This window comes from Anomaloglossus baeobatrachus, unplaced genomic scaffold (assembly GCF_048569485.1).
Source record: "Anomaloglossus baeobatrachus isolate aAnoBae1 unplaced genomic scaffold, aAnoBae1.hap1 Scaffold_319, whole genome shotgun sequence".
NCBI lineage: Eukaryota > Metazoa > Chordata > Amphibia > Anura > Aromobatidae > Anomaloglossus > Anomaloglossus baeobatrachus.
This window is the reverse complement of record NW_027442587.1, coordinates 74,879-102,406: the sequence shown is the minus strand read 5'-3', so window position 1 is coordinate 102,406 and position 27,528 is coordinate 74,879. Positions and strand designations below refer to the sequence as shown.

The 27,528-nt window shown below is 46.8% G+C and overlaps 1 long non-coding RNA gene and 1 pseudogene across 1 annotated transcript; one reads left to right on the top strand and one right to left on the bottom strand.

Annotated features, from left to right (window-relative positions):
• Positions 1–7,027: 7,027 nt before the first annotated feature.
• LOC142269314 (uncharacterized) lies at positions 7,028–17,076 on the bottom strand. Its single transcript, XR_012734811.1, has 3 exons — positions 17,005–17,076; positions 13,096–13,214; positions 7,028–7,126 (listed from the first exon to the last, which is right to left on the bottom strand). It is a non-coding gene; the product is annotated as an uncharacterized LOC142269314 (long non-coding RNA).
• Positions 17,077–18,773: 1,697 nt separating this feature from the next.
• Positions 18,774–18,979, top strand: LOC142269316 (U2 spliceosomal RNA; annotated as a pseudogene).
• The last annotated feature ends 8,549 nt before the right edge of the window (positions 18,980–27,528 follow it).

Sequence of the window (27,528 nt, the reverse complement as noted above, 5' to 3'; positions counted from 1 at the left end):
GGTGTGCCCGCGCTACACCAGCATGTCGCACACAACATCACCGCTTCCTTGAGAAACTCTGTGTGTGAACGGGTGCATTTCACCACCGATACTTGGACCAGTAAGCATGGACAGGGACGTTACATGTCGCTAACTGGGCACTGGGTAACTATGGTGATAGATGGTGAAGGGTCTGCTGCACAAGTCTTGCCGTCCCCACGACTTGTGTGTCAATCCTCTGTCTGTCCAAGTTCCGCCACAGCTTCTGCATCCTCCACCTCATCTGGGTCCTCCACCTCCGCCCCAAGCCTGCCTGGTCAGGCCACCAGCATTCTCACTGCGCAGAAGGAATCACGCACGCCTCATTACTATGCTGGCAGCAGAGCGCAACGGCATCAGGCGGTCTTTAGCTTGACATGTCTTGGGAATAAGAGTCACACAGCTGAGGAGTTGTGGTCAGCTCTGCGGTCCGAGTTTAATAAATGGTTGTCTCCACTCAACCTGCAGCCTGGTAAGGCCGTGTGCGACAATGCTGCAAACCTGGGTGCGGCACTTCGCCTGGGCATTGTGACACACGTACCTTGTATGGCTCACGTGTTGAACCTTGTCGTCCAGCAATTTTTAACACACTATCCCGGCCTAGATGGCCTTCTGAACAGGGCACGAAAACTGTCAGCTCACTTCCGCCGTTCAAGCGCCGCAGCAGAGCGACTTGCATCGCTCCAGAAGTCTTTCGGCCTGCCGGTTCATCACCTGAAATGCGATGTGGCGACACGCTGGAATTCAACTCTCCACATGTTACAGCGACTGTGGCAGCACCGCAGAGCCCTGGTGCAATACGTCATGACGTATAGCCTGGGCCAACGAGATGCAGAGGTGGGGCAGATCACCCTGATGGAGTGGTCTCAGATCAAGGACCTATGCACCCTTCTGCACAGTTTCGACATGGCGACGAATATGTTTAGCTCTGACAATGCCATTATCAGCATGACGATTCCAGTCATTTACATGCTGGAGCACACGCTAAACACTATTCGGAGTCAGGGGGTGGGACAACATGAAGGGGAGGAACTACAGGAGGATTCATATGCGCAAGGGACAACAACATCACCAAGGTCCAGACGTTCATCATCACCAACGCAGCAGGCATGGGACCATGGGGAACAGGGATCGACAAGGGCGCATAGTAGCAGGCGAAATGTTGAGCAAGGTGCAGGAGAACATGAAGAAATGGAGGACGAACTGTCCATGGACATGGAAGACTCAGCGGATGAGGGAGACCTTGGTCAAATTTCAGTTGAAAGAGGTTGGGGGGAGATGTCAGAGGAAGAAAGAACGGGTAGCACCTCTATGCCACAAACACAGCGTGGACTTGGTCCGCATGGCTGCGCAAGACACATGAGTGCCTTTTTGTTGCACTACCTCCAACATGACAGTCGTATTGTCAAAATTAGAAGTGATGATGACTACTGGATTGCCACACTATTAGATCCCCGGTACAAGTCCAAATTTTGTGACATAATTCCAGCCATAGAAAGGGACGCACGTCTGCAGGAGTATCAGCAGAAGCTGTTACTCGATCTTAGCTCGGCTTTTCCACCAAACAACCGTGCAGGTGCAGGGAGGGAATCTCCCAGTTGTAACTTGACAAACATGGGACGGTCTCGTCATCTTCAACAGTCTACCCGTACCAGTAGGACCGTATCTGGTGCCGGTAACAGCAATTTTATGGAATCTTTTCATAATTTTTTTAGACCCTCTTTTGCAAGGCCACCAGAGACAACAAGTCTGACACATACTCAACGGCTGGAGAGGATGATACAGGAGTATCTGAGTATCTCCAAATGAACATCGATGCCATGACTGTGCAACTGGAGCCTTGCTCCTTTTGGGCTTCAAACCTAGAAAAATGGCCAGAGCTCTCCAGTTACGCCTTGGAGATTTTGTCGTGTCCAGCTGCCAGCGTTGTCTCTGAACGTGTATTCAGTGCTGCTGGGTGTGTGCTGACAGATAAGCGCACGCGTCTGTCCAGTGACAATGTGGACAGACTGACGTTCATCAAAATGAACAAGTCATGGATCCAGAAGGAATTTACTACCCCTGTGTCATCCTGGGGAGAGTAAATGCTTGTTGATTTGGAATGTGCTTGATGCAAATCAAAACATCCTGTTTGCAACTAGGGCCCAAGTGCTGCCACTGATGGGGTGGGTGTCTGTGTGGCCCAATTTTTGGAAAAAAGGGAGACTCCGCTTGGAGTAACCCTTGCTTGCTGTGTTTTTAAAAGAAGCCAAGATGAACAGAGCTGGGATCAGGAAAGACTTTGCTACCTACCCCGGTGTCATCCTGGGGACGGTTAAGAATAGCGTATTTTTGAATGTGCTTGATGCAAATGTAGCTGTGAAGTGTACAACTGGGGCACAACTGCTGCCACTGAAGGGGTGGGTGTGTGTGGGGCCCAATTTTTGGAAAAAAGGGAGACTCCGCTTGGAGTAACCCTTGCTTGCTGTGTTTTTAAAAGAAGCCAAGATGAACAGAGCTGGGATCAGGAAAGACTTTGCTACCTACCCCGGTGTCATCCTGGGGACGGTTAATTATGGCGTATTTTTGAATGTGCTTGATGCAAATCAAAACATCCTGTTTGCAACTAGGGCCCAAGTGCTGCCACTGATGGGGTGGGTGTCTGTGTGGCCCAATTTTTGGAAAAAAGGGAGACTCCGCTTGGAGTAACCCTTGCTCGCTGTGTTTTTAAAAGAAGCCAAGATGAACAGAGCTGGGATCAGGAAAGACTTTGCTACCTACCCCGGTGTCATCCTGGGGACGGTTAATTATGGCGTATTTTTGAATGTGCTTGATGCAAATCAAAACATCCTGTTTGCAACTAGGGCCCAAGTGCTGCCACTGATGGGGTGGGTGTCTGTGTGGCCCAATTTTTGGAAAAAAGGGAGACTCCGCTTGGAGTAACCCTTCCTTGCTGTGTTTTTAAAAGAAGCCAAGATGAACAGAGCTGGGATCAGGAAAGACTTTGCTACCTACCCCGGTGTCATCCTGGGGACGGTTAAGAATAGCGTATTTTTGAATGTGCTTGATGCAAATGTAGCTGTGAAGTGTACAACTGGGGCACAACTGCTGCCACTGAAGGGGTGGGTGTGTGTGGGGCCCAATTTTTGGAAAAAAGGGAGACTCCGCTTGGAGTAACCCTTGCTTGCTGTGTTTTTAAAAGAAGCCAAGATGAACAGAGCTGGGATCAGGAAAGACTTTGCTACCTACCCCGGTGTCATCCTGGGGACGGTTAATTATGGCGTATTTTTGAATGTGCTTGATGCAAATCAAAACATCCTGTTTGCAACTAGGGCCCAAGTGCTGCCACTGATGGGGTGGGTGTCTGTGTGGCCCAATTTTTGGAAAAAAGGGAGACTCCGCTTGGAGTAACCCTTGCTTGCTGTGTTTTTAAAAGAAGCCAAGATGAACAGAGCTGGGATCAGGAAAGACTTTGCTACCTACCCCGGTGTCATCCTGGGGACGGTTAAGAATAGCGTATTTTTGAATGTGCTTGATGCAAATGTAGCTGTGAAGTGTACAACTGGGGCACAACTGCTGCCACTGAAGGGGTGGGTGTGTGTGGGGCCCAATTTTTGGAAAAAAGGGAGACTCCGCTTGGAGTAACCCTTGCTTGCTGTGTTTTTAAAAGAAGCCAAGATGAACAGAGCTGGGATCAGGAAAGACTTTGCTACCTACCCCGGTGTCATCCTGGGGACGGTTAATTATGGCGTATTTTTGAATGTGCTTGATGCAAATCAAAACATCCTGTTTGCAACTAGGGCCCAAGTGCTGCCACTGATGGGGTGGGTGTCTGTGTGGCCCAATTTTTGGAAAAAAGGGAGACTCCGCTTGGAGTAACCCTTGCTTGCTGTGTTTTTAAAAGAAGCCAAGATGAACAGAGCTGGGATCAGGAAAGACTTTGCTACCTACCCCGGTGTCATCCTGGGGACGGTTAATTATGGCGTATTTTTGAATGTGCTTGATGCAAATCAAAACATCCTGTTTGCAACTAGGGCCCAAGTGCTGCCACTGATGGGGTGGGTGTCTGTGTGGCCCAATTTTTGGAAAAAAGGGAGACTCCGCTTGGAGTAACCCTTGCTTGCTGTGTTTTTAAAAGAAGCCAAGATGAACAGAGCTGGGATCAGGAAAGACTTTGCTACCTACCCCGGTGTCATCCTGGGGACGGTTAAGAATAGCGTATTTTTGAATGTGCTTGATGCAAATGTAGCTGTGAAGTGTACAACTGGGGCACAACTGCTGCCACTGAAGGGGTGGGTGTGTGTGGGGCCCAATTTTTGGAAAAAAAGGGAGACTCCGCTTGGAGTAACCCTTGCTTGCTGTGTTTTTAAAAGAAGCCAAGATGAACAGAGCTGGGATCAGGAAAGACTTTGCTACCTACCCCGGTGTCATCCTGGGGACGGTTAATTATGGCGTATTTTTGAATGTGCTTGATGCAAATCAAAACATCCTGTTTGCAACTAGGGCCCAAGTGCTGCCACTGATGGGGTGGGTGTCTGTGTGGCCCAATTTTTGGAAAAAAGGGAGACTCCGCTTGGAGTAACCCTTGCTTGCTGTGTTTTTAAAAGAAGCCAAGATGAACAGAGCTGGGATCAGGAAAGACTTTGCTACCTACCCCGGTGTCATCCTGGGGACGGTTAATTATGGCGTATTTTTGAATGTGCTTGATGCAAATCAAAACATCCTGTTTGCAACTAGGGCCCAAGTGCTGCCACTGATGGGGTGGGTGTCTGTGTGGCCCAATTTTTGGAAAAAAGGGAGACTCCGCTTGGAGTAACCCTTGCTTGCTGTGTTTTTAAAAGAAGCCAAGATGAACAGAGCTGGGATCAGGAAAGACTTTGCTACCTACCCCGGTGTCATCCTGGGGACGGTTAATTATGGCGTATTTTTGAATGTGCTTGATGCAAATCAAAACATCCTGTTTGCAACTAGGGCCCAAGTGCTGCCACTGATGGGGTGGGTGTCTGTGTGGCCCAATTTTTGGAAAAAAGGGAGACTCCGCTTGGAGTAACCCTTCCTTGCTGTGTTTTTAAAAGAAGCCAAGATGAACAAGTCATGGGTCAGCAAAGACTTTATCTACCTACCCCGGTGTCATCCTGGGGACGGATAAGAATGGCGTATTTTTGAATGTGCTTGATGCAAATCAAAACATCCTGTTTGCAACTAGGGCCCAAGTCCTGCCACTGATGGGGTGGGTGTCTGTGTGGCCCAATTTTTGGAAAAAAGGGAGACTCCGCTTGGAGTAACCCTTGCTTGCTGTGTTTTTAAAAGAAGCCAAGATGAACAGAGCTGGGATCAGGAAAGACTTTGCTACCTACCCCGGTGTCATCCTGGGGACGGTTAATTATGGCGTATTTTTGAATTTGCTTGATGCAAATCAAAACATCCTGTTTGCAACTAGGGCCCAAGTGCTGCCACTGATGGGGTGGGTGTCTGTGTGGCCCAATTTTTGGAAAAAAGGGAGACTCCGCTTGGAGTAACCCTTGCTTGCTGTGTTTTTAAAAGAAGCCAAGATGAACAGAGCTGGGATCAGGAAAGACTTTGCTACCTACCCCGGTGTCATCCTGGGGACGGTTAATTATGGCGTATTTTTGAATTTGCTTGATGCAAATCAAAACATCCTGTTTGCAACTAGGGCCCAAGTGCTGCCACTGATGGGGTGGGTGTCTGTGTGGCCCAATTTTTGGAAAAAAGGGAGACTCCGCTTGGAGTAACCCTTGCTTGCTGTGTTTTTAAAAGAAGCCAAGATGAACAGAGCTGGGATCAGGAAAGACTTTGCTACCTACCCCGGTGTCATCCTGGGGACGGTTAAGAATAGCGTATTTTTGAATGTGCTTGATGCAAATGTAGCTGTGAAGTGTACAACTGGGGCACAACTGCTGCCACTGAAGGGGTGGGTGTGTGTGGGGCCCAATTTTTGGAAAAAAGGGAGACTCCGCTTGGAGTCACCTTGCGGTGTTTTACATGATTTTAGAATGGCGTGCCATGCCTATATCTGTGTGTCCTCCTCTTTTCCTTGTCCAGCTGTTTTGTTTTCGCATGAGTATATGTCCTTGTCACTTTCCCATGTGTTTGTGTTGTGTTGTGAGTTGTTTGTCACCTTTTGGACACCTTTGAGGGTGTTTTCTAGGTGTTTTACTGTGTTTGTGATTGCCTGCCATTGTTTCCTATTGGCTCGAGTTCGGTTCGTCGAACGTTCGACGAGCCGAACTCGAACGGGAGCTCCGTTCGGCGAACCGACCTCGAGCCGAACCGGGACCGGTTCGCTCATCTCTACTCCTGGACATAGCATTCGAATTACCAGGTCCCTGAAGGCTGAAATGCGTAGTGGCCGGAAATCATGAACAATTACAATGGGCGTATGTGCTGTAGATCCTGCGTCAGTTGTAGCTTGGAACTTTGTCTTTTCACGGATTTGCCCGTCTCTCATGGTGTTGGGCTATTTTCGGATCAAAATGGTGTGTCCCTCCTTGGCCCGTATCATGGGTTATTTCAGGGGCAAATTTAACTCTCTTAGCACTTTTCTCCTTAATTGTGGCCGTTGAATTGTGGGGTCAAGGTCTATCCAACCAGCATATTTGTTGTTTTTCAGACAATTTAGGGCTCGTGCATAGTAATAATAACACAGGTTTCCAAGGGTAAAAATTTTTGAAAGATGTGATTTTTTTCATACTTTCGATCATTGGACTCAGTAAAAATATTGAAAAATTATCATCACGTACAGTTTTTTCACAAACACTGATTCTATAGGTGTTAGGGCCAGGTGGACGGGCAGACCCAGGAGGTGGATCCACTGGGCCGAACACCTTAATGAAGGCAAGGGGTCCGGTAGCCGGAGCACTACGGGTAGCAGGACAGTCCGTGCAAAAGAGTGGAATGGAGAAGTCCCTGGGACCACGGAGTCACTGATGGTAGTCCGGGTGACGGAGCTCAGGTTCGGAGGCCGAGATGTCAGGCAGAGTCCGGAACCGATGGAGCGAGAGGACGGGTCACCACAGGGATCAGAGATGGTACGGACTGACGGGATGGCAGATAGTCAGCGTTCGGGGTTCGGGAATCGGCAGGACCGGATGGCGAGGCAGGAGCGGCTCTAGAAGAGAGATAGGTAAGTATATCACAGAGACACAAGGAGACCTGACTCCTAGCTTAGGAAACACGAAGAACAGGCCCCGCCCACTTGGACATTAAACCCCTTTATACCCTGTACCTGTGTGTTCAATTTCCTGTCAGTGGACGCTGGCCCTTTAAGAGAGGGTCAATGACCGCGCGCGCGCCCTAATGCGCATGCGCGAGGCCCGGGTGCCAGAAGCCAGGGCAGGGAGCGGTGTATAGGAAGCAGGGGAGCCGGCCTGGAGCAGGGCTGCCGACGGGCGCCGGGAGCGGGGACCGGGCCGCCTGGGGACCGCAGGTGGTGGAGGCTGGAGACCGTGGAGCGGGGGATGTCTGCCAGAGGAGCCGGGGAGCGAAGCAGGGAAGCCGGGGAGCGTGGCAGGTGAGCCGGGGGGCAGAGCAGGGGACCCGGAGAGCGTGACAATAGGTTTCCAAAAGGTTAGAATTCTGAAAAGATTCCCTCCATACTTTTCTGAAGATGGTGCTCTAGTGTATTCAAGCGATGTTCCTGTGCTGATGGAAAATGTAACATTAAGTACAATGTGAGCGAGTGGAGACACGTCATTGTTTCATCCAAAAAGTCTGAAAGCTGTGCTACTGCTCAATGGCAGTAAGTATTCTTCAGTGTGTGTAGGGCATGTGTCGCGGGCAGAGGGGCCACGCACGCTACGCTCGGGTTCGGGGACTTCTGCTGCTGCTGCTGCTCGGTGGCTCGAGCGGAGGGCCAGATCCGGGGACTCGAGCAGCGCTCCTCGCCCACGAGTGAAAAGGGGGTGGTTTGTTTGGGGAGATAGTTAGTGACGTCACCCACAGGTCGTGGTGATAATGGGCACCACCACTGCTGGTGACGGGGATCCCGGGAGCGATGGCAGGGAGCAGCTAGGATGTTGGTTCCCCCTCCGTGGGTAGGGGTTGGTGATCCCGGGGCCCGGTGGTGGTACGGGGAGGCTGGATGGCTGGGGTGTACGTACCGAGGGAGCCCGTTTGCCCGCAGGCGCTGGCCCTTGGATCTCTAGCCTATGGCGGTGGCTTTTTATCCTCACGGTGTGGACGGTTGCCTTCTGTCGGGTCTTGGGTGTTAGGGAACCCCTGGGATTCCGGTCACTCTCGGATTTGACCATTGTCGGCGGCTCCTAGCCTGGTCAGGGTCCAATGGCCCTGCCTTTGTGCTTGGTACAGATCCGCTCACCGGTTCAGTTCCCCTCGGGTCACCGCCCGTCCCCGGTCCTACGGTTCAGCTGACTTGTACCACCTCCTGCAGACGGCCACCACCGTCTGCCGACCTTGCTGACAGTGCCTGGGCTCCTACCCAGACACTAACAGTTTCTGTCCTCTCACTTTCCACTACAAAACTAAACTAACTGCTTTTTCCCGCCTCCGGGCCTGTGAACTCCTCGGTGGGTGGGGCCAACCGCCTGGCTCCGCCCCACCTGGTGTGGACATCAGAGCCTGGAGGAGGCAACAAGGATTTTGTGTGACTGATGTAGACTATCCAGGGGAGGGGGTGTGTGTGATTTTGTGTTTGTGACTACCTGGCTAGTCCAGGGCGTCACACATGCTATGCACTTGGAAGAAAGCTGTGAGAATTTAGACTTTATTCTCAAGAAACTTAACTACAAGGAGCATGGATGGTCAATATGTGGTGGTCTAAAAATGTTCTCATTGCTTCTTGGGCAGCAAGGAGGATATATTAGATTTTATGACAGGGTATTGATCCAGGGAACTAGTCTGATTGCCGGATGTAGAGTCAGGAAGGAAATTTTTTCCCCATTGGAACTTGTTTGCCACATTGGGGGTTTTTTTGCCTTCCTCTGGATCAACATGTTAGGCTACAGGTTGAACTAGATGGACTTAGAGTCTCCCTTCAACCTTAAAAACTATGATACTATGATACTATGATACTATTAAATACCCATGCTGTTCTGCCTCATGGCAGCCTGCTAATAGTCATTCATTGAAATTTCTGTTACAATCCCTAGAGGTCATTGTTATTCTTTTGAATTGCTGAGTTTCCCTTTAAGCTAAAGGTATTCTGGGTAAGGAATGCCTCCCTGAGCTGAGAAGAAGCCTGCAGCCATTTTTTCTTTGGATTTGTCAGGAAAGGACATGCCGACTTACCTCTCTGTACATTCACCCCTGCCTAGTGTAATCCGGTGAGCAAAGCAAATTACATGTGTTAGTGATAGAATCCTAGATGGAAGAGTGTAGTAAATGCATTGTACATTGTACTTCTACACCTTTAGTGTCATCCCTGTCTTGTTTGTCTAGATAAGATTTCTATGTATTGCAGATGCAGTGACCTTTCACCTACATTCTCGTAAGAACTGCATCTCATGTACTGTTATGCTATGTTAACTCTGTATTAACACTGTACTGACTGTAATCATTTTCTTGTTATAGTTTTTACCCGTATAAAACAGTATCTTGGATATACCGTATTCTGTCTTCAACTGCATCTTGGATATTCCTATATTCACTGTATATTCCATGTATACTGCAATCAAGTTCACGTTACCAGCTAATAAATCAAGGCTATTGAACTTCACAGTCTGTTTATTTGAAATGTGAACTAGGGTTTAGCTGTATGCTAGAGATTCACAGCATTACGTAAAAGAAGGCAGAACACATGCTTTTTGTGTGAATTGGAAAGCCAGGTTAGGACTCTTCACTGGAGCAAAAAAAATTGGCCAACAAGAACATCTTTGTAACCGGGACTCAAGAACATTGTTGCATAAAGCTTAGTTGATCCCACCTAAAGTTCTCTTGCCACCACTCCACTGTAAGCTTGGACTGATGAAGCTGTTTGTGAAAGCGCTACTGAAAGAAGGAGAGATGTTTAAGTACCTGTGTACCAAGTTTCAGGGACTGTCAGAATCAAGTCTGAAGGAAGGTGTGATGCCCTGGCAAAACCAGGTAGTTACAGATAGGCCCCCGCACAACACCTTTCCTCACTTAGGAAACACACAGCCGACCTGAAACCCTAGTCACCTAGGACACTGAAGCCAGGACCGAAACCAGCGGCCTAGCTAATTAAATGATTGAGGGCAGGATTATAGGTCCTATCCCACCTAAAGTCCCTCAAAGAAGACAACAGCCCACTGATAGGGATAAGGCCACCGCCAGGGCCCTTAGATCCCACGGGCCAGCGCCTGCGGGCACGGCTCCTTAGGCCATATCCAGCCGGGAGCGGACTCCTGAGTTCCAGACCAGGCAGTCCACCATACACAAAAACAAGTGCAGAGTAAAGGACAGCGACCACCAGCCTGGGTGGGGGACCTGAATGCAACCGGCCGGGGCGGCAGGCCACCAGCACCTTTGGTTTACCGAAAGACTCGTGTGATTCATTTACTGTGAGTAACCAAACATCCCCCTGCTTGCTCAGGCGCGCCGGCCCTTGCCATCACCATACCCTGCACAAAGACACTGGGCCCCGGGGCAATCATCCCTACACACGGAGGGGTTAACATCCAGCTGCCACTACATCTCTCCCGGGTATCCCATAACGGCAGCGGTGGTGTCCCACCTCACCACACACCGTTGGTGGCGTCACAAACTTAATACGGCCTAGCCCATACATCTACATTCCTCCTTTTATTCGACATGTCCGCGAGACCCCCGGGTCGAGCCACTCTCTTAGAAGGTCTGGATCCGACCAACGGCGGCTGCTGGCACAGGGGCAGCACAAAAGCATTTTTGTGGGTTCGGATATTCAGAAACCCATGAATGAAGGATGACGTGTTTTAAACAATAATGAAAACTGTTGAAAAAAGGGCTTGGGACTCTTTGAAAGAAGCAATAAATACGTTTCTAGGTAACAACAAAGAATCAAAATTTAAGTCCATCGTGGAGAACATGCTGAAACGTTTCAAAGCCTTGGGTTGTCTAATGAATTTGAAGTTACATTTTTTACATTCCTATTTGGACTACTTGTCTGAAAACCTTGGTGCTGGTGGGAAGAACAAGAAGGTTTTCATCGGAATATCAAGGAGATGGAACGACGATACCAAAGTAAATGAAACGTGAACATGATTGCCGGATGCTTCACAGAGAAGATCCACAGGCCTTCTATAAGAGAAAAGGGGGATCTAGAGAAAAGGAAAAAGTGCAAGAATAAATTTCTAATAAAGTTGCAGAATGACTGTACAATAAATAAATGTATTTTATATATAAAATTGTGAATATTTTTGGTTACAATAAGTATTTTTCTTGTTCATGTCACTTGTATGTAACTTCACACATGGATTGTACAAAATCAATATTTGATGGTTAAAAAAAAATATTTATTTTTTTTTTTTAAATCAGGACATTAGAAAACATAATAATCAGTCACTGGATTTGAAGTTTCATAAACCAAAATTTGACATAGCTGTGTAATTTGTCGGGCACCCACCGACAATAGAATAGCGCCAGATTTAGGAAGCTGGCTGAGGTCTGCAAAGTCTGTAGCCAGGTGACAAAATTGTCCAACCTGGGTTTCTTCCTTAAGTAGTCTCTGGTATGATGATATGGTATAATCCTGGCAGCCGGAGTCGAAATCCCTAGATTGCGGTTATGATCTCCAATCGGAATTGAAGCCCCTAGATTGAAGCCATGTAGCCAAGTGATCCTCTAGTTGAAGCCAAAGTCCCTAGACCGAGTCCACAAGGCATCCTGGTTCTGATCCCCTAGCCAGCTCTTAAGAGCTTAGACTAGATCATGCAACATCCATCAACAACCTGGTGACTCCAAGAAGTCCCCTTTTATAGCCATAACCTTCCCTTAGGATATACTGTGCCCTTATCAGATTGGTTGTACAAGGTTGCTTCTCTTATTGGATGAATTTCAAGCTGCATGGATAATGTTCATTTAAATGATGTGGATAGAAAGACTGAAGATATCTACATGTAGTCTGAAATCCATCATGAATCAATACTATTTTACACAGTCATAAGCAGCCCATGGGCATTCACCTGCATTCAAACCAATAACAGCTCATAGACCAGACAATCCATCTACCACTGGACCAAAGACAGGAAGTTAAATCCACTGCCTGCGGTAACCAACTTAATCCTATAGGCTACTCACACAACAAACCCAACAGAAAGGAAAAAAACATGGCTTCGATTATCCATCCAATGAAAACGCATAACCATTGTGAGCCATTGGACAATGCAATTGGACACTTGGTGACATGGTGCACGGCCCAATGAATCAAGTCTTTACTTCATATTCACGGTTTAAGCCCTTGGGTTCTAATGTGCCCAGAGTACATATCCAGAAAGATTCTCTTTCTTTGAGCTAAACACAAGTCAACAATACATTGTAAGCAGATTCTATTACCAGTCCCACACCATTTTGTGACGCATAATCACACAGTGATCCAATTAAGATTCCAAGTCATCGAACATGTCCAAGCCATACGCAGAGGAGGCAATAGAATTAGGAAGCTCAAAGAAAGGGAATCTTTCTGGATATATACTCTGGGCACATTGGAACCCAAAGGCTTAAACCATGAATATGAAGTACAGACTTGATTCATTGGGCCATGCATGGACATAATGGACATAATTCTAATAGGCAGGACAGGTAATAAGGAGCACAAGTTATATGCTAAAATGTGTTGTGTGACAAGACAGACACAGGAAAGGACATGATAACAGGTGTAGGGACCAACAAGGTGAGACAAGGGGTATCAGGATAGGGTCAAGTAGGTATGAATGTAGTAATGGGGCAGGCATAGAGAATTGTATGTGAATGTGAATTACAATAAATCACTAAGGAAAGGAATATGTGAGTGTGTGCCTAATGTAAACTAATATTGTACTGGCAAAATTATAGATGGAAAGGGAGAAGGGGAGGGGGGAGAGAGGAGGCTGTAATTGACTACAAGGGTATGAGTTATGAGTGATCATAGGGATAGTGTTACATAAGTGGAAATACCTATGGAGGACCGGATGTGTAAGCGCATACCTTATACAAACCTATAGAGTGCTGATGGGTGAGAGTGTGATGTTAGATATAAGACATCCTATAGTGAATAGTGAGCCGTAATCAAGTGCAACAGGGATATTTCACGTGACTATGGGAACCTGGAAGGTAAAGAAAGGGGAGAAAAAACTGTTAGACAAGGTAATCAGACATAATGTAACCAGTTGATCAGACATGATCACCTGGTTTGAGACCCCCTGCCTTACACTATATAGATATCATGTTCATTCCCCATCTATCTTGCTCAGGAGAGCATCTCCCTCCCCCGGCACCAAGAGCAGCTCATACTGAATTGTTACATTGACTAGTAACACTGCACACAGAAATGCACCTTAATATTCCACTGTTAACCCTTTCCTCCCAGCAGTAACACACAACTCCTCACCTTGATATCATGGTGATTTATGGTCAGAATGACTTCAATGCGATCAGTGATTTCTATTCTAGCTCTGCTCACATAGATTTTATATCCACACTCAACCATAGGCCGTTCTTCATATTTTGGGGGCTTTTAGTCAGATATACTAGTTTGTGCCTGTATAGTATTGGTGTAGATGGGAGTGTAGGGCATGGGTTACATGGCACTGTGGTGGAATACTGATGGGAGGTATTGGTGCTGTGTTTGATGCTTCTACTGGGTATTTTCCTACAAATACTGGAACAGCTCACTGCTTAGAATGATCCTTCCCAGCTCTATAATATATTATATATACCCCACAATGCAGGCTCACACACACATTTGTCTCAAGTGTGTTGTAGGGACACAGATACAGTCTTGGTCATGTGACTAAAGGCTACTTTACACACTGCGATATCGGTCCCGATATCGCTAGTGTGGGTACCCGCCCCCATCTGTTGCGCGACACGGGCAAATCGCTGCCCATGCCGCACAACACCGACCAGACCCGTCACACATACTTACCTGCCCGGCGACGTCGCTGTGTCCGGCGAACCGCCTCCTTTCTAAGGGGGCGGTCCGTGCGGCGTCACAGCGACGTCACTGAGCGACCGCCCAATAGCAGCGGAGGGGCGGAGATGAGTGGCCGGAACATCCCGCCCACCTCCTTCCTTCCTCATAGCGGCTGGGAGGCAGGTAAGGAGAGGTTCCTCGTTTCTGCGGTGTCACACGGAGCGATGTGTGCTACCGCAGGAGCGACGAACTACATCGTTACTGCTGCAGTAACGATAATCGAGAATGGAGACCCATGTCACCGATGAGCGATTTTGCACGTTTTTGCAACGATGCAAAATCGCTCATCGGTATCACACGCAGCAACATCGCTAATGCGGCCGGATGTGCGTCACAAATTCCGTGACCGCAACGACTCCGCATTAGCGATGTCGCAGCGTGTAAAGCCCCCTTTAGTGGGAGTGGTGTACAGGGTCTTAGCAGTAAAGAGTATTCCATATTTCTGCCAGATACCCACAGAGATATTGAAATCTGAAAAAAGAGACTTCTGCTCATTGAAGGTAAGAACTGCTCACATAGCGTTCAACTCCACAGCAAACGAGTGCTCTAGCACTGGCATCTCAGCAGGGATATTCCCCTACTACACATGTGTGTCTAGGTCACTGTGACAGTTTACAGGACATAACTCAGGGCACCTAGACAGAAGGCAGAGGGACTACTTTCTATTTCTGGTGTAGAGCTTAGTACAATATATATATATATTTATACTATTACATGGGACACATGTACCTTGTATTACCATTATTCGCTGTATATGAACCCCTTTTCTCCGGGCATTATTTGTCTATAGCATTTTTCACGAACCTGAGGCAACTGAGAACCCTTCAGTGAAGGAATTCCACTAACCCTCACAATACCTACCAGGGGCCTCCCTGCAGTAACTCAGGTAGTTGTACCCATTCTCTTTCCGCATTCTATGTGTTCTTCTTCTTTCTTCTTTTTTTTCTTTTTTCTTCTTTTTATTTCTATCATGTAGTTCAGGGGTTTATAGATATATGTCCTGCATCTCATATTTCCTTTAGTGGTGCTTCTTACCCATTCTCATATCATTTACCCTAGTATTTCATGATCCTGAGGCGACTGAGAACCCTTTAATAAAGGAATCCTTTTTCACCTGAATTGTCAAGTGATACTTACCAGTGACTATCACGTAATGTTACAGGTAGTTCCATTTTCTTCCTCTTCTTTCTCTCCTTTCTTCTTTGTCACACGGTCCATTGTGTTATAGCCCACGTGTCATGATAACACTTGTACCATCTTTTCATTTAGATTCCACCTACAATTATTTACCGATTCCAGTTCTGGAATAGGCTTTCATCATCTACTCACTAGAATTCTCAAGTTCATAAGGTACTGAGACATATACATGTTCACACCATTATAAAGAACAAAGTATAAACATTGAGGTTTTTCTCACACCCATGTTCCTGTGTTCTTTGATATGATATGTGTTCATTTCCTTCACTATATAGGATTGCAAGTTTTCCATTTGTACCTTAATGGCAATGACGCTATACAATTGAACACATATCATCCTGTTATCCATATAGGTGTGTATTTACCTGCTTGACTATTTTTGGTTGTTTGATCCAGAATGTTTCTCCAGATAGGTCATGTGGAAATTTTCTTTCCTCAGTACAAATGTTTTCACTATGGCTTTGGAAAATTTTTTTGTATGTGCATCATGGTCATTTGACCCATTGTACTCTCAAGTAGCAATATATTGTACTGTTATGTTGTACTATGTACTAATTACGTGTTTATATGGTTTTGTAACCCTTTATGATCTTAGATAACTTTATCCTTGATAAAGACCTAAAAACAAGCTCGAAACGTTGGATGAATTATCCTTTTGCACAAATAAAGAATTTTCAGCATTCTAAGAGTTCTTTTCTTACGTTATTGATCACTATAGTGTGCCAGAGCTATTTCTATTGAATTAACTCTTATTTTTTCTGAGCACCTGCTATATACACAGTGAGCCAGACATATTCAATTTTCATTCAGAAGGCAGAGGGAAGCCTTAGCAGCTGAGCCTATATCTTGGCTTGTGAGCATTAGAACAGGCCGGCGATTACAGGGTAACATGAAAAATGTCCAGCTTGCATTATGACTAGAACATGACAATATCCTTTTAAGTACTAACCTATGATGCGTTCCTAAGCAGTTGATGTTATATGTTCTACATTTCATTTTCTGCATACTTTACAAGTAGTAGAATTTGCTTTGATATAGGCAACTGGATTTTCACAATGAAAAGGCAAAGGATAACGCCCGAAAAAGACGCCATACATTATGTCAGTGCCATCACTGACAAACCTGGATTGACCATGAAATACATCAATCCCCTTAAAGGTGAGTTAAAACAAGTTTTAACTAAATTGCCTTAATATTGTCATGCACTAGAATGACTGTCTTAGGTAATGATAAATATTTTCTACAGGAAGAGGAGTGTTTGCTGAAACTGAAATCGAAAAAGGGAGTTTTGTTGCAGAATATCGAGGTGAGCTCACGTATGCACTTACGATGGTAGACAACTACTCGAGATTTATGGTTGAGGTACAAGTCAAAGATCTAATGGCCCATACTGCAGCGAAGGTCTTCCAAGCACACTTATGCAGACCTCATGGCTACTCAGAGAGAGTCCTCACAGATCAAGGCACTGCCTTTGAAGCGGAAATCTTCAAGGACTTCTGCAGCTTTTACCGATGCAGGAAGATGCGTACTACACCCTACCATGCTCAAACCAATGGTTATCAACCTGCTCAGGACTTTACCCCATATTCCAGATGTGGCCTTACAAGTGATTTATAGAGGGGTAACAATACGTTGGGATCATCGGATCTAATCTCCCTTTTTATACACCCTAAAATCTTGTTTGCGTTAGAATAAACAATAACATCATAAAGGTATAGCAGTACCGTTTCAAAGTTTCGGTGTCCCAAGCAGCATTCCATCAGCCTCTGGAAGGTTCCTGGCAAATTGCACAGCTCGAAGGGCATGCTTTTGAACTCGCAGAGACCCATCGGGGTGGCAAAGGCGGTCTTCTTCCGGTCTGCCTCAGCAACGGACACTTGCCAATAGTGACTAGTGAGATCAAGGGTAGAAAAATAATTTGCAGTTGTCAATGCAGCTAGCTATTCCTCAATACAGGGGAGTGGTGCTGTCCTTCTTCTTTAACAGGACCAACGGAGCTGCCCAGAGGCTACAACTGTCACGGATAACCCCAGCCTCCTTCATGTTGCTCAACATGTCCTTGGTACACTGGTAATGTGCAGGTAGATTTGGCTTATATCTCTCTTTGATGGGTGGGTGTGCATTTGTGGGGATGTAGTGTTTGACCCCTTTTATTTTTCAAAAGTCTAGCGGATGTTTGCTGAAGACTTGCTCGTATTCTTGCACTAGCCTGTAGACCCCCTTCTTGTGATGTGAAGGTGTGGAGTCAGTGCCTACGTGTAATTCCTTACACCACTCCTCTGGCTGACTTGGTGAGCTGTCACTGAATGGGTGGGCTGAAGCAATGGTGGATGCTGCTGTTTGGATAGCATGTGTATCTACTGAGAACAGCTTATCAATGGTGGCAAATCGGAGCAGCTTAATCTTTTGCTCTCCGCAGTTCAACACTCTCATGGGCACTCTTCCCTTCCATATTAATGAATAAAACTATGATGTAAATAGCATATAGATACCCCACAAATGCAGATAAAAGTAGGTTATGGGAAAAGGGGGAAGAGAGAAACAGGAAAATAGTGGAATAAAGTATAACTTCCAGGTGGGAGAGGAAATGGCAGCACAGCCAGTGGAGGTGAAGCAAGGGGAGCCTGCAACTAAAGAGTTGAGAGCGTTATCACATGGTGACTGAGCCTGATTGTAACGGGAGCATAGAGGTGCCGATCCTGTCTTACCTGCGTTGGTGTAGAAGTGGGTGTCCTGTGGTGGAGTCAGCTATGTGCAGTGGTGGCCGTGGGTTCTTTTATGTGCGACCGTAGTAATAGCTGTGCCCACTTCCTGTATGGGAGTGGAATGCAGTGAGGCTAATGGAACGCACGCCTGCGCATTTGTGTTTAACGTCGCGCATGTGCAGAACGGAGAAAAGGCTGCGCTCACTTCCTAATGAAAGGGAGTGAGACGCAGCTGGGAAGGGAAGGGAAAAGATTAGGGTTTGGGGATGATGAAAGGGCTTTCTACGGGCAAGGATGGCAAAGGGTGGCAGTGACGGAAAGTCAGGCAGATGGTCCTGTCCTGTCCTGTCCGTCCGTCTTTTTGTATCATGAATTGGAAAGACTGCAAGGGGGAGGGGAGGTGCTTGTGCCCAAAAGGAGGAGTTATTCAGATTCATTGCAGTGGGCGGCGGCTGCAAAAAGTACCATTCTCCTTGTTTTTGCTCTGCAAAACAGCCTTTTCAAGGGTTTGGCTTGGGTGACAAAATGTCTTCTGTAGGCGTGGGTTTGTCTCCCTCTCCCTAAGATGTGTCCGGTATAGGCCAGGGTGCCACTCAAGGCCGTAACCAATTCGGGTTATAGCTTCTCAGCCTTTTGGCTAAGATCAAGTGTAGTTTCGGAGGACGCTACCTTGGTCGGTACTGGAAGGTGCCTGGGATTGCACGTCTGCCGGCCTTGAGGGAGTGTGTGCGCCTTCTGGTGACACATAGCCCTCTTGTGCCTGGACGGTTCCCAGGCAACGGGAGGCGATCACCTTTGTTATTTTGAAGTCCTACTGATAAACAGAAAAAAAAAAAATTAAATCTGTTCTTATCAGTTTAATATCTGATACGTCCCCTCTCTAGGGACCATATATTAAATGGATTTTTAGAACAAGGAGATGGAAAAAATCTTGCTCTGTCCACTCCACGCATTGACCTGGTATTGCAGTACCTCCAGGACCGGTGCACCCCTTCTTAACCGAGTTTCCAAAAGCAGAACTCAATTCACCTGATTCAAATGAGCCTCATTAGTGAATTGAAAGAAAGCAAAAACTTTATATGCACCTCAATTTGGCCAATTCACTTTTCACACTTTCACCCTTTTTTTTTATCTTTCACACCTTTTACTTGCTTTATTGATGCAAAAGCTGTGCCAAATAGCAAACTCATCTCCACTCAACTTGACCAACTCTGCTATGTCCCGTGCAGTATCTTATTCTCAGTCTTATCTAGATCATTTGCAATTGAATAGAATAGATCCCTTTTGGACACATTGGATTCAGCTGCTGCAGTGACTGCAGGTGTTAGAAGATGCAGACTTGGCATCAGGTGCTGTCTATCAGATTCCACTCCAATTAAAGCTTCCATTGTTTTTCGGTGTTTTCTTTGAGCAATGATGATGTCTTTAGTGATCTGTTGGCTCCCTCTCCTGGAGGAAGAGTTTGCTTGCTCTTGGACTTTCAAAAAGAGAGGTCATGATAGACATTTAGCTTCTGAGCCCAATTGGGGACAGTCATGGGTGATGAATGTTTTGCAACCTGCTGCGAAGCCTGATACCGCAATATAAGGAACGTCAAATACTAAGAATGGGCGGCCTATGAAAGAATTAGTACTTTCATTAAGCATACTTAAACGGCTAATTGGGAATAGACAAACTGTAAAAAGCCCTCTGAGAAAGCCCCTCTCTATCCTTTGTCAGTAAGCTTTTCTGTAGTCTGCCTGTTGATGTATTTTCCGTTTGAACAGTGCACAACATGAAGTGACGGAACACTGGCTTGTCACAATGTCCCCCGCTGACATCACAATAGCGCTGCTGCCTAGAAAGCCAGCTGCGCAGCAGAAGTTGCTCTTTGGGTGGGATGGTGGGCTAATGTATCTATTCCTGCTTGGTGAGAGTTTGACATGATCTAGAGCAACGAGTTCCAGCGGCTAGCGGTTGATTATTGGCTGTAATGGGGCTTTCTGGCTGGTGCTAGCCTTTCTTCTTAGCACACAGGAACCACAATCCCTACACCATGCTTCGATGGATTCTCTCATCCCAGCCCAGTAAAACTACATATTTCACACAGTTATAGGCAGCCCATGGGCATTCACCTGGATTAAAACCCATAACAGCTCATAGACCAAACAATCAATCTACCACTGGACCAAAGACAGGAAGCTAAATCCACTGCCTGCGGTAACTAACTTAATCCTATAGGCTACTCACACAACAAACCCAAGAGAAAGGAAAAAAACATGGCTTCGATTATCCATCCAATGAAAACGCATAACCATTGTGAGCCATTGGACAATGCAATTGCACACATGGTGACATGGTGCACGGCCCAATGAATCAAGTCTGTACTTCATATTCACGGTTTAAGCCCTTGGGTTTTAATGTGTCCAGAGTACATATCCAGAAAGATTCCCTTTTTTTGTGCTAAGCACAAGTCAACAATACATTGTAAGCAGATTCTATTACCAGTCCCACACCATTTTGTGACGCATAATCACACAGTGGCCCAATTAAGATTCCAAGTCATCGAACATGTCCCAGCCATACGCAGAGGAGGCAATAGAATTAGGAAGCTCAAAGAAAGGGAATCTTTCTGGATATATACTCTGGGCACGTTGGAACCCAAGGGCTTAAACCATGAATATGAAGAACCGACTTGATTCATTGGGCCGTGCACATTTTTTCTAACGCCCGGTTCTTTTTCGTGTTCACACTATATATGGTTCCACTATGTATGGAGTTCCATTCTTCCTTGTTTTTTATTTGTCATGTTTGTCATGTCTGATCAACTGGTTACATTATGTCTGATTACCTTGTCTAACAGTTTTTTCTCCCCTTTCTTTACCTTCCATGTTCCCATAGTCACGTGAAATATCCCTGTTGCACTTGATTACGGCTCACTATTCACTATAGGATGTCTTATATCTAACATCACACTCTCACCCATCAGCACTCTATAGGTTTGTATAAGGTATGCGCTTACACATCCGGTCCTCCATAGGTATTTCCACTTATGTAACACTATCCCTATGATCACTCATAACTCATACCCTTGTAGTCAATTACAGCCTCCTCTCTCCCCCCCTCCCCTTCTCCCTTTCCATCTATAATTTTGCCATATATACTAGCAAACACTCAGTGTACCTAGTGGCATCCTATTCGTGGCTATTGGACCTTGCTATAGTCCCACTAGTGCCAAGACATTTGCAGAGCGCATCTGCCTGCGTTGCACACTCCAACTAATTATAAGTAAGCCATTATACTAGCAAACACTCAGTGTACCTAGTGGCATCCTATACGTGGCTATTGGACCTTGCTATAGTCCCACTAGTGCCAAGACATTTGCAGAGCGCATCTGCCTGCGTTGCACACTCCAACTAATTATACGTAAGCCATTATACTAGCAAACACTCAGTGTACCTAGTGGCATCCTATACGTGGCTATTGGACCTTGCTATAGTCCCACTAGTGCCAAGACATTTGCAGAGCGCATCTGCCTGCGTTGCACACTCCAACTAATTATAAGTAAGCCATTATACTAGCAAACACTCAGTGTACCTAGTGGCATCCTATACGTGGCTATTGGACCTTGCTATAGTCCCACTAGTGCCAAGACATTTGCAGAGCGCATCTGCCTGCGTTGCACACTCCAACTAATTATAAGTAAGCCATTATACTAGCAAAAACTCAGTGTACCTAGTGGCATCCTATCTGTGGCTATTGGACTTTGCTATAGTCCCACTAGTGCAAAGACATTTGCAGAGCACGTCTGCCTGCATTGCACACTCCAACTTTTTTAAACTAAGCAATTTTACTAGCAAACACTCAGTGTACCTAGTGGCATCCTATACGTGGCTATTGGACTTTGCTATAGTCCCACTAGTGCCAAGACATTTGCAGAGCGCATCTGCCTGCGTTGCACACTCCAACTAATTTTAACTTAGCCATTATACTAGCAAACACTCAGTGTACCTAGTGGCATCCTATACGTGGCTATTGGACTTTGCTATAGTCCCACTAGTGCCAAGACATTTGCAGAGCGCATCTGCCTGCGTTGCACACTCCAACTAATTATAAGTAAGCCATTATACTAGCAAACACTCAGTGTACCTAGTGGCATCCTATACGTGGCTATTGGACCTTGCTATAGTCCCACTAGTGCCAAGACATTTGCAGAGCGCATCTGCCTGCGTTGCACACTCCAACTAATTATAAGTAAGCCATTATACTAGCAAACACTCAGTGTACCTAGTGGCATCCTATACGTGGCTATTGGACTTTGCTATAGTCCCACTAGTGCCAAGACATTTGCAGAGCGCATCTGCCTGCGTTGCACACTCCAACTAATTATAAGTAAGCCATTATACTAGCAAACACTCAGTGTACCTAGTGGCATCCTATACGTGGCTATTGGACCTTGCTATAGTCCCACTAGTGCCAAGACATTTGCAGAGCGCATCTGCCTGCGTTGCACACTCCAACTAATTATAAGTAAGCCATTATACTAGCAAATACTCAGTGTACCTAGTGGCATCCTATCTGTGGCTATTGGACTTTGCTATAGTCCCACTAGTGCCAAGACATTTGCAGAGCGCATCTGCCTGCGTTGCACACTCCAACTAATTATAAGTAAGCCATTATACTAGCAAACACTCAGTGTACCTAGTGGCATCCTATACGTGGCTATTGGACTTTGCTATAGTCCCACTAGTGCCAAGACATTTGCAGAGCGCATCTGCCTGCGTTGCACACTCCAACTAATTATAAGTAAGCCATTATACTAGCAAACACTCAGTGTACCTAGTGGCATCCTATACGTGGCTATTGGACTTTGCTATAGTCCCACTAGTGCCAAGACATTTGCAGAGCGCATCTGCCTGCGTTGCACACTCCAACTAATTTTAACTTAGCCATTATACTAGCAAACACTCAGTGTACCTAGTGGCATCCTATACGTGGCTATTGGACTTTGCTATAGTCCCACTAGTGCCAAGACATTTGCAGAGCGCATCTGCCTGCGTTGCACACTCCAACTAATTTTAACTTAGCCATTATACTAGCAAACACTCAGTGTACCTAGTGGCATCCTATACGTGGCTATTGGACTTTGCTATAGTCCCACTAGTGCCAAGACATTTGCAGAGCGCATCTGCCTGCGTTGCACACTCCAACTCATTATAACTAAGTTGCATTGTCAGGGATATTTATTCTTTATTATTCTGCTGTTAATAAAGCTAGACCACCACTGCAATCTTCACCACCTCTCAATTTTTACTACCACATTTTCAGTCCACAATCTTGTCGCAATCAACATGAGTGGCAAAATGACAGATGCTGGTGGAAAGGGGAAGAGGCGTGGTGGAAAAGGCAAAAAAGGTTTTGTCTGTGGGGAAAGTGGCAAAGCTCCATTATCATCTGCTGAAGATAGACCATCTACCAGCAAAAGTAAGATGTCTACTACTTACCGTGGACAATCCGATGTGCTCCCTTTTTTACGGACACGAACAACAGGAAGAAAGGTAGATGATGGGCAAAAAAGGAAAATGCTTGAATGGATCTCAAGTGGTCCAACAAGTGCCCTCTCAGCCACTTCAAGTACCGCATCCAAAAAACACCAGTCCTCTGAGTTGTCATCCCAATCACACTTGATTTCTCCCAGCTCTGAAGTCTCCATCAGCCCTGCACAGTATGGTGGAACTGAGATGGCTGAGTCTGCAGAGCTGTTCAGTCACACTATAGCCTGGGAATCAGAGGTCTGCTCCCAAGCTACAGTGAGTACAGAACAGGAAATGGTCTGCAGTGATGCCCAGAACCTTTGTGACTCTGATTCAGGCCGTGAGGACCAAGTTTCTGAGCATAATGTTGACCCTTTGTCACAAACTGTAACACCTGTGGTTATAGACAATGAGGAACATACTGATGAAGATGAGACGCAGATACCCGATTGGGATGACAACTTAAATATTCGGTCAGGGCAAGAAGAGGCTCGGTCTGAGGGGGAGGGGAGTGCAAACACAACAATTGATGATGAAGTTCTAGATCCCACCTACTGTCAACCCCCAGTCAGGCACTCGAGGAGGTCAACAGAGGCGGTGGAGGAGGATGCAACCGACGACGAAGTTACCTTGCGCCTTCCTGGACAGAGTCGGAGCACTGGTAGCACGTCTACAACTGCATCCTCAGCCACCACTCTGCCTATGAGCATTATTCGGGGTGGATCAACAGGTCGCATGGCCTCTAAGCCTTGCCTAGCCTGGTCCTTTTTTGACATAGAAAAAGATCGCCCAAATCATGTGATATGTAAAATTTGTCATGATTCTCTTAGTAGAGGTCAAAACCTCAGCAGTTTGACAACTTCTTCCATGAATCGTCACATGAATAAATATCATAGGTCCCGGTGGGAAGCTCACTGTGCTGCAATGCTGCAAGAGCGAACCATCCACCGCCCGCCCCTTCCAGTGCATCCGCGCGCTCTTCATCTTCTAGGACTGTGGGGACAGCTGTCACACCTGTTTTTCCACGCCAAACTTCCACCACTGTAACCGCAACAGGCAGTTTGCTTGTAAGGTCGTCAGTTGGTTTGGAAGGGGAAACAAGTGAGTGTGTACAGCTCTCTCAGACATCGATAGCACCAACGTTGGATGAAGGCAACATCATGTCTCCGCCTGCACTTTCCTCACAAACCTGCATTTTTCCAGGGACACCCTACTCAACACCGTCTACACACAGCAGCCAGATCTCTGTCCCTCAGATGTGGTCAAATAAAAGGCCACTTCCTCCGACCCATGACAAAGCTAAGAGGTTGACTCTATCCCTCTGTAAGCTGTTGGCTACCGAAATGCTGCCTTTCCGCCTAGTGGACACACAGGATTTTAGAGACCTTATGTCTGTCGCTGTGCCCCAGTACCAGATGCCTAGTCGCCACTACTTCTCTAAGAAAGGTGTGCCCGTGCTACACCAGCATGTCGCACACAACATCACCGCTTCCTTGAGAAACTCTGTGTGTGAACGGGTGCATTTCACCACCGATACTTGGACCAGTAAGCATGGACAGGGACGTTACATGTCGCTGACTGGGCACTGGGTAACTATGGTGATAGATGGTGAAGGGTCTGCTGCACAAGTCTTGCCGTCCCCACGACTTGTGTGTCAATCCTCTGTCTGTCCAAGTTCCGCCACAGCTTCTGCATCCTCCACCTCATCTGGGTCCTCCACCTCCGCCCCAAGCCTGCCTGGTCAGGCCACCAGCGTTCTCACTGCGCAGAAGGAATCACGCACGCCTCATTACTATGCTGGCAGCAGAGCGTAACGGCATCAGGCGGTCTTTAGCTTGACATGTCTTGGGAATAAGAGTCACACAGCTGAGGAGTTGTGGTCAGCTCTGCGGTCCGAGTTTAATAAATGGTTGTCTCCACTCAACCTGCAGCCTGGTAAGGCCGTGTGCGACAATGCTGCAAACCTGGGTGCGGCACTTCGCCTGGGCATTGTGACACACGTACCTTGTATGGCTCACGTGTTGAACCTTGTCGTCCAGCAATTTTTAACACACTATCCCGGCCTAGATGGCCTTCTGAACAGGGCACGAAAACTGTCAGCTCACTTCCGCCGTTCAAGCGCCGCAGCAGAGCGACTTGCATCGCTCCAGAAGTCTTTCGGCCTGCCGGTTCATCGCCTGAAATGCGATGTGGCGACACGCTGGAATTCAACTCTCCACATGTTACAGCGACTGTGGCAGCACCGCAGAGCCCTGGTGCAATACGTCATGACGTATAGCCTGGGCCAACGAGATGCAGAGGTGGGGCAGATCACCCTGATGGAGTGGTCTCAGATCAAGGACCTATGCACCCTTCTGCACAGTTTCGACATGGCGACGAATATGTTTAGCTCTGACAATGCCATTATCAGCATGACGATTCCAGTCATTTACATGCTGGAGCACACGCTAAACACTATTCGGAGTCAGGGGGTGGGACAACATGAAGGGGAGGAACTACAGGAGGATTCATATGCGCAAGGGACAACAACATCACCAAGGTCCAGACGTTCATCATCACCAACGCAGCAGGCATGGGACCATGGGGAACAGGGATCGACAAGGGCGCATAGTAGCAGGCGAAATGTTGAGCAAGGTGCAGGAGAACATGAAGAAATGGAGGACGAACTGTCCATGGACATGGAAGACTCAGCGGATGAGGGAGACCTTGGTCAAATTTCAGTTGAAAGAGGTTGGGGGGAGATGTCAGAGGAAGAAAGAACGGGTAGCACCTCTATGCCACAAACACAGCGTGGACTTGGTCCGCATGGCTGCGCAAGACACATGAGTGCCTTTTTGTTGCACTACCTCCAACATGACAGTCGTATTGTCAAAATTAGAAGTGATGATGACTACTGGATTGCCACACTATTAGATCCCCGGTACAAGTCCAAATTTTGTGACATAATTCCAGCCATAGAAAGGGACGCACGTATGCAGGAGTATCAGCAGAAGCTGTTACTCGATCTTAGCTCGGCTTTTCCACCAAACAACCGTGCAGGTAGGGAATCTCCCAGTTGTAACTTGACAAACATGGGACGGTCTCGTCATCTTCAACAGTCTACCCGTACCAGTAGGACCGTATCTGGTGCCGGTAACAGCAATTTTATGGAATCTTTTCATAATTTTTTTAGACCCTCTTTTGCAAGGCCACCAGAGACAACAAGTCTGACACATACTCAACGGCTGGAGAGGATGATACAGGAGTATCTCCAAATGAACATCGATGCCATGGCTGTGCAACTGGAGCCTTGCTCCTTTTGGGCTTCAAACCTAGAAAAATGGCCAGAGCTCTCCAGTTACGCCTTGGAGATTTTGTCGTGTCCAGCTGCCAGCGTTGTCTCTGAACGTGTATTCAGTGCTGCTGCACTTTCCCCACAGACAAAACCTTTTTTGCCTTTTCCACCACGCCTCTTCCCCTTTCCACCAGCATCTGTCATTTTGCCACTCATGTTGATTGCGACAAGATTGTGGACTGAAAATGTGGTAGTAAAAATTGAGAGGTGGTGAAGATTGCAGTGGTGGTCTAGCTTTATTAACAGCAGAATAATAAAGAATAAATATCCCTGACAATGCAACTTAGTTATAATGAGTTGGAGTGTGCAACGCAGGCAGATGCGCTCTGCAAATGTCTTGGCACTAGTGGGACTATAGCAAAGTCCAATAGCCACGTATAGGATGCCACTAGGTACACTGAGTGTTTGCTAGTATAATGGCTAAGTTAAAATTAGTTGGAGTGTGCAACGCAGGCAGATGCGCTCTGCAAATGTCTTGGCACTAGTGGGACTATAGCAAAGTCCAATAGCCACGTATAGGATGCCACTAGGTACACTGAGTGTTTGCTAGTATAATGGCTTACTTATAATTAGTTGGAGTGTTCAACGCAGGCAGATGCGCTCTGCAAATGTCTTGGCACTAGTGGGACTATAGCAAAGTCCAATAGCCACGTATAGGATGCCACTAGGTACACTGAGTGTTTGCTAGTATAATGG